This window comes from Sceloporus undulatus, chromosome 1 (genome assembly GCF_019175285.1).
Source record: "Sceloporus undulatus isolate JIND9_A2432 ecotype Alabama chromosome 1, SceUnd_v1.1, whole genome shotgun sequence".
Taxonomy (NCBI): Eukaryota; Metazoa; Chordata; class Lepidosauria; order Squamata; family Phrynosomatidae; genus Sceloporus; species Sceloporus undulatus.
Genome location: NC_056522.1, coordinates 41,837,187 through 41,845,795, shown reverse-complemented (window position 1 = coordinate 41,845,795; position 8,609 = coordinate 41,837,187).

Below are 8,609 nucleotides of genomic sequence, written 5' to 3'. Positions count from 1 at the left end.
AATCATCCTCTGCGTCCTCCTAGACCCCGATCTGCTCCCCTCCTTCAGCCTGCCACCAATCCCATCATCCCTGCCTTCTCCTACACCCCGATCTGCTCCTCTCTTTCACCCTGACACCTAACCCATCATCCCTGCTGCTCCTGCATCCTGATCCTGGCCCCAGCAACCCCCAGCCACCGATCCCATCATCCCCTGACTGCTCCTGCATCCTGATCCTGGCCCCAGCAACCCCCAGTGAGCTATCCCATCATCCCCTGCCTTCTCCTAGACCCCGATGAAGGATGACAGCTAAGGAGGGGGCAAGGAAGGAGGGCAGCGTCCAGAGCCCCACTGAGCATGTGCAAGGGGGCCGATTCGAATCGTTGACCCCTCAAAGTATGCTCTGGTGTGGTAATACAATGTGCACTTACTCCCCTTTGCTTGAGTCCGCATCACGTGACTTGCTTGGAATCGAACTGACTTCTCTTCTCCCTCCCTTCGGAAGGACAACAGGAAGGCAACCAGGTGTGGAAAAACATGACGTTTTAACCTCAATCTGAATTGCTAGAGAGGAGTGACTCTGGATCTGGTGTGGAAAAACATCACGCTTTGCATTGCTAAAACAGGAGTGACTGCGGATCTGAGCTGCAACCCCCCCCATGTGTGATAAGGTCCCTAGTAAGGATGATAAGGATGGTGGTTTTATTTTAAAACCTGATGCACTTTGGAAATACCTTCATATTTGTTTAGTTATGGTAAAGTTCAATTGTATGCTGCTCTTTTTGTTGTTGTTAATTGGCTATGCATTTTATCATTTCTTATATCTAGTTCTGTCAGAAAAGGGGGGGAAAGCCAAACAAAACACTGATGAAAACAAAACACTGAAGAAAACAACTAATAAGGTTGGATTCAGGGTTAAACTAGACACTATGAGGGCATCAGTTTCCAAGGAAGATACCATTTTCCCTCCCATTTAGCAATCAGACTTTAAAATTAAGCCTGTATTTACTTTCCAATATGAATCACAAAAACACACACACAAACACTATAATCTAGATATGAAATTGCACTTTCCTGTACAATTGGCCTTGGAGTGACTAGAATGCTGTACTGGATAGATCTTTCCTCAGATCCAGTATGGGCATTTTTCTGTTCTTATGATTCTTACATAGGTGAAGAAAATAATGTGCTGGACACAACTAGACAGTCTTGTCAAGGGAAAACCTTTACCTTTATGAGAAGCAAGCCCTTTTTACCACTTGAGGGAGCACTTCCACAAAAAACTGCTAAATATTTGATCTAGTTTGACCCACTGAGGTCCCAGACAGTCAGCTGTGACCCCAGGGTTCAGGGACAGCAGGGTCATGTGTTGTGTACTTAACAATTCTTTCAGCATCTGAAACAAATAATATAGCTATTTCAATGGCATGAATAAATAACCACATATTCTTCTTGTTGTTGTTATGTGCCTTCAAGTCATTTCCAACTTATTGCAACCATAATACCATTATTGGCAAACATATCATTGGGATTTCTTGGCAACATTTGTAGAGACGAAGTTTGCCTTTGCCATCCTCTAAGTCTGAGAGAGTGTGACTTGCCCAAGGGACCCATGATCAAGTAAGGATTTGAACAGAGTCCTAGTCAGAGTCCTAGTCAAATTACTACACCACACTAGCTGTAGCCACAGATTGTATCACACAAAATTATCATTCTATATAATAGTGCTTTTCAAAATATCTGATGTGGCAAACCAGCAGTCGGGCGGGGGGGGGGGGTCCAGAGTGCCAGGAACTGGTACCATATTTGTGCCATAGTATTATTGTATTTGCATAGTTCCCTGGAAAACTCACCACAGACTAGCATCAGCACTGGTAGAAAGATCACCACTTTGAGTAGCACTACTCTATGAATATATAGCCATTTGCCCTATTTAGGTGTTCAATAGAGCATAAACTGAACATATTAGCATGGCAGTGGTTGCTCAAAGAGAGACACATCTCTCCATGTAGAATATCTCCATAGACTTGGGAACTGTGGGAAATCCACTCTTCATGAAGTCACTCTCATGTGCAAAGCAACAATAGAGGGGTCCTATTCAGTATAACTCTTAATTAACACCTCAATATGGACACTGTGATGCAGTACTGTGATGTAGTAGTGTCATGATGTTGGATCAGGAGCCTAGGCAATGCAAGTTCATGTCCTCACTGAGCAATACAACAAGAAAACAAAATGAAAATGAGTATGAGAAAGTGGTTAGATTTTTGGTAGGCACTTGGGAAATCCAGGTGCAGATCACCAATCCATAAAATTTAATAATGAGCTTGGGTCTTTCTCCCTCCCTCTTTCCCGCCTGAAAGGAAAGGTAATGAGTTGGAATCTCTTATAAAGCCCCTGTAATTATATCATTTGGAAGGAGGGAGAGAACAAAGGACGAGTTTGCAAAACATCTACTTCCTGTTCAACTGAAGGAGATCTACTTTATTCTTCAAAAACTAGGGTTATGTTTTGCATAGTTTGATACTAATACCCCAGCAGAGGGGTAAAATAGCAATAAACACAACAACAACAAAAACCCTTCTGGAGTGTGATAAATATTTAAAATAGGATAGATGTGTAAGCATTGTGACACTATGATGTTACTTAATCGTTCAACTATATGTTTTAGATGATGAATTAATGTGAAATGTGATATTACCTTATGATAAAGAACACTAGTTTCCGGGGAATTTGCTGTGTTGTCATATAATAAGACTAAATAAAAAACTCATATTTGATGATAATTTGTTTTTAAAAAATTATATTTCAACTTCATATTTGTGAGGTTCATCTATCCTATTTTGTATACTTTTGGCAGACGGTTTCCAAGCCCTTCCAAGAGAGTATCCTGAGACAAGTTAATCCATTGCCCTACCCAGAAGACTAGCTATGTAGACTCCCTATACTGGATAAACCTGCAGTCTGTATCCATGCACATTTTCTTATTAGTGGGTCCAACTGATTTCTATGGGACTCACTCCCAGAGGTGAGCATGCCAAGGACTGTAACCTCAGGAAGAAACATTACCTCCAGGTTGATCTGAATAGATCTGAAACACCTAAGACCATCTGGTCCAACCTGGGCCCATAAAGGAAAGACTCCGCTAATCTAACAGAGTAGCTCTTATCATATCACACAGTTATGTAGACCCTAGTCTGGTGCTGAGTTACACAGATCAAAGGAAAGCACTTTGAAACATAGTTCAGCCCTTCCTGCAGATAAGGCTACATGCACTTAGCTGCACTGTATTAAATACTTGCATCTAGGTGCAGGATTCTAGCCACATGGTTCTTCTCTGGTTCTCCTTACTTTCAGACAGATGACAGTGGTTGCAAATGAAAGATGTCCAATTTAGAAATTCAAGTTTATTTATTTTGTTTTAATTTATTATTAGAAATATGCCTATGCCATTGAATATTTGAGCAAAAACCCAAACAGGACAAAATAGTTTATGAAATACAGGTTCACTAGTTTATGAAATGCAGGTTCACTGACCAGTTCTTTTTCAAGTTCTGTGCCTTTAATGAACTCCATAATGGTGGGATGAAACCCTAACAAGATAAACACACATGCAAATATATCTCCAGATGGAGGCATCTTGAATATCTTTCAGCTACTTCAAATTCTGTCCAAATGGCTCTTCATATGTATTCTTTTCTCACAGCAAGGGCGGGGCGGGGGGGGGGACACACTCTACTGAGGTCAGTGTGAAGAGGCCGTAAATAAAATACCAATTGCATTTCTGAGGAAACTGATGGGCCTCTGCTGATATAGCGGATGGCTAATGTGAGCTCCATCTGGGATCTGCATGACTACAGGCTTCCCTTTCCCTTGCCCTCCCCACCCCCAAAACACTCAGTGTATTAAATATAGCAGGTGCATGGACTTGGATTGTTTTTCTTCCTTTACGCTGAAGGAAATCATAAACAAAATATATTGCTAGAGGATGGTTTCTGGGGTGCCCTGTGAGCAAACAGAGAGGAGGAAAAGGATCAATGAGTGATCAGCAGGGACAATAAATCAACGTACTAAAAAGAGAGTTCAATCTACTGGCTGGGTCTCCGGAGCTCACTCCAAGGCTCTGTCAGTCAGGGCCTAGCATTAATGTCAAAGACAGCTGGAGCTGGCAGCTTGCAGCTATGAGGAAATGATTGAGCTGTCTGTCAGTTGCTAGCGATCCACTAGAGGCCATTGTGGCATAAAGGAAAACTCACTTTAGAAGGCTGAGAGGGCTCTTTCTCATTCACATCTTCCTGGTTAAAAGGCAAATTGTTGAGGTCCATGTAGGGATTCAATATACAAATTGCAGCCTATTTAGTCCTGCAAAAATAGACAGGATTTTCTGGCCCAGGCCCTGATTTTAATGTGAAAGATAGTTTTAATTCTCCCTGAAACTTAGCTCCATATGTTATTGTTGTTATTATTATTTTATTTGTTCATATCTTGCATTTCTCCCAATAATGGCAACAGCTAATGATGAGGTGCTGAAAAGTTCTCAGCATGACCTGCTTCCCAAAATCTAAGTATAATTTTGCACTGTAGCTTGAAAGCATCCTCTTTTGTATTGTAAATTGCCAATTTGCAAAATCATAGCTCTAGTTTCTGATTTATTTATTTTTTTCAGAGCATTAGTACAACCATGTCAGTGAAAAGTGTGGAATTTTCAAGTGGTGAACTCCAGGCCATTAAGGCATTCCTTTTCCTACAGAAGAAAATGCCAAAGGAAATCCATGAGGGTATGATGTAAACATTGAGTGACAAGTGCCAATCATACTCAACTGTGAAGAAGTGGTGTGCCAACTTTTAGTATGGAACTTTTGAGACTAAAGAAGCAGCAAGGTCTGGGAGGCCTTCAACATGATTGTCTCCTGAAATTGCTGAGTGAGTTCATGACCTGATTTTGGCATATTGGAGAATCTCAGCTAAAACAGTTGCTGAAACACTACAGATATCCTGGGAATGCACTGGGCTTATTATTCATGAGCTGTTGCTGTGAAGAAACTGTCAACCAAATGGATGTCAAAATGTTTGAATGCTGACCAGAAACAAAATCGAATGGATACCCCCAAGTTGATTTTGCAGCATTTTGAGCAATCCAATGATAGGGGTTTTTTGGAATGACACATCACTGTTGATGAAACATGGGTATATCACTATGATCCAGAGACCAAACAACAGTCCATACAGTGGCACCACTTGGATTCTGAAGAAATTCAAGACTCAAAAGTCAGCAGAAAAGGTCAGCTACACTGTTGTTGTTGTTTTTTCGGGGGGGGGGGGGATAAGGAAGGTATTTTGGTGACTTACTATTTTCAGAAGGAACAAACAGTTAATGCAGAATGCTACTCTTACTTGCAATCCACATTAAAGTAGGCATTGAAGGAAAAATGGTGAGGGACGCTGAAGGAAAAATGGTGAGGGACGCTGCAGAAAGATGTTATTTTTTTTTTTTGCCAAACAATGCTTCTGCTCACAGGTTTGGCAAGAAAATGGCTGTTTTTAAGATTTTGGGATCTGAGTGCATAGATCATCCACCTGACCTGACTCACCAGATCTTGCTCCATCTGACAATTTCCTGTTTTCAGATCTTAAAAAGAGTTTGAAGAAAGGAAATGTTGGAGTGATTCAGAGGCAATAGCAGAAGCAGTACAGTATTTCAGTGACCAGACATCAGAATTTATTTTGGAAGAGGTAAAGAAGCACTAGAAACAGTATGCCAAGTGCATCAAACTTCATGGTGAATATGTGGAATAGAATGGGGTGGCTTCAAGCCACCCCTGACAAAGCCCATTTGGGGCCACAGCAACTACGTGCCATTTTGTCAGCTTTTCTGTCCCACCACAGCTGGAAGCAAGCTTTAAGGCACTCCAGCAGCGTGTGGCATAAACTGTAAATGCTGTGCCACAGGTGCACCCGGAAGCTGGCCCCCATGTAAACAGCTGGGCAGCTTGAAGCCAGCTTCCGGGCATCTTGGGGGCATGCATCATCTGTACATCATGGCCCCAAGCCATCTGGAAGTGGGCTTTTTATGCCAGTCTGTTCTGGCCCTAAGTTTCATGGCTCTGGTTGTTCCCTTCTTGATTGAGCCAAGAACTTTTCAGCACCTCCTCATAATTAAAATAATAGAAATTAAAAACTATACAAATGTATTAATTAAGATGCAAATACAAGATTTAAAAGCAGTTAAACAATTTATGAATTTAAAGCATTAGACATTAAAATACGAGATACTTATTACAGGACTGTTTTTTTTTTTAATCTTTAAAACACTACTGCACAGCATTAAAAGCCAACTATTATCAGTCTGTAAAAGCCTGGTGGCATAAAAATGTTTTTAACTTGCTGAGGTAAGGAGAGCAAGGATGGCCATCCCAGTCTCTCTAGAGAAGGAATTTCAAAGTCTGGGAGCATCCTCCAAGAAGGCCCACTCCCTTGTTCCCACCAAATGAGCTGGAGAAGGTAGTGGAACAGCAAGGGCTTTTCTGGACAATCTTAAAATGCTAATGGGCTCATAAAGGGAGATACAGTCCTTCAGATATAATACTTGAGGGTGAAAATCTGCCATGCAGATCCTATAAAACTCCAGAACAACGCTGCAGGAACAAAGCTTGGAAAAGGGGGCTTTAGAATATAGCACCCAGACTCTCACAGCCAGCATGCTCAGTTTTTCTGAAAGTAGTAGTCTGGGCCACAAAAAGAAGAATCCCAGAGCAGCTGTGGGTGGGAACAGCAATATAATCAAGAGTAGATCCACATCAGTAGATCCATCACCAACAAGCAGCATACCAGCGCCATTCTAGGGTTAGGGACACAGTCCCTAACCCTAGTATGTGTAGGCGGCATAACAATGACGGTGCTTTGTATACAAGGGTGCCACCATTGTTATATAAGTGCAGCGCAGCATCCTCATGTTGCATTGTGGCACTTACATAACATGTGCACCAGTGGCGCACTTGTTATGCCACCCCTGCAGCCCAAAAAGAACCCGTGGTTTTCCAGGGTCTTTTTCCCCTGAAGAGAAGCTGTGCAGTTTGGCGGCTGCAGTTTCCCTCTGGAAAATTAGGCCGTCGGCAGGCCACCCTTTTCAGGCAGTCCATCTCACGCCTGAGTTTCCTTACATTTAAACTGCACTGGGACCATCCCAAGGACACATGATCAGACGCAATGGTGGTGGCAGAAGTCCTTCAACCATATTTGTGTGACTGCCGTTTCAAATTCCCACAATGACTTTGAGACAGTTTCACTCTGGAGTATTGTGGGAAATTACGGTATAGCAGCCACCCAACACTGGGCAAAGAGACAGTTTTAAGTCCTTTGAAATAAGTGGTGGGCCATTGTACCTGCCCTGAGGATACTAGCACATATCCTTCATCCACAAAAATGGAGCAGGTGTCCTGCAGCAGAAGCATGATCCCATGTCTGGAAAACACTGATAAACAGACAGATTATCATGAAACTCTTTGTGAGATGCCAATGATGCAACCTGTGACAGATTTTGGAAAAATTAACTTTTGGTACTACAAGCCTTGGAATCCCTCAGCCAGTATGCTGCTGAAAATATTGGATGTGGGATTTGTGGGAATGTACAAATAACTTTTCAAGCTCTGACCTGGGCATACACATATCTATCATTCATATAGTCCAAACTGGGCCCAGAAGATTTCATGTGAAGAAAAAGTAAAGGGATTAGTTTTGGTCTTCCCTGCCATAGCAGTGAAATGATTTTTCTATGGCATAGCTATGTCAAGAGAATTAAGTGTTCTTTCATTCTACACAGTTATAGAACTATGGGTATATCTACACTGCAGTTTGACACCACTCTAAGTGGTATAGCACCATCCTATGAAATTCTGAGAATTGTAGTATTACAAGGCCTTTAGCTTTCTTTGCCTAAGAATATTGGTGCCTCACAAACCTACAAATCCCAGGAATGTGTAAGATGGGACCATTACAGTGAAAGTATTCTCAAACTGCATTATTTCAACAGTGTAGGTGTACCCTATGATTCCATTTTAACTGCCTTGGCAACCTCCTATGGAATCTTGGGATCTGCTGTTTAAGGAGGGGAATTTAGATTTCTCAGCAAGAGAACTCTAGTTCCTAATCAAACTACACAACACAGCATTCTATAGGGCATAACCATGGCATTTAAAGTGTAGTCATAGTACTATTACAGTGGACCCTTGTTATATGCTGGGGTTTGGTTCCAAGATCCCCCGTGTATAACAAAATCCGTGTATGCTCAAGTCCCATTAAATATAATGACATAGCAAAATGGTGTCCCTAATAAAAAATGGAACATCAAGGTAAATTTATACTTTTTTGGAACATTTTCAAACCATGTATGCTTGAATCCGTGTATAAAAAATCCATGTATAAGAAGGGCCGACTGTATTGTATAGTGTGAAAGGACCCCTAAGTCAGGAGGATCCTCAGCACAGTAGAACCAAAGGGCAGGTTTCAGCGGCACCAACATGAGGAGGACATGCCCAGTAGGAAGTCTTTTTTATTTATTTATTTATCTATAAAAGCATTTTATATACAAAAACAATAAAAAAAGCTTCAGGTTACTACATAGTATCAGAAAA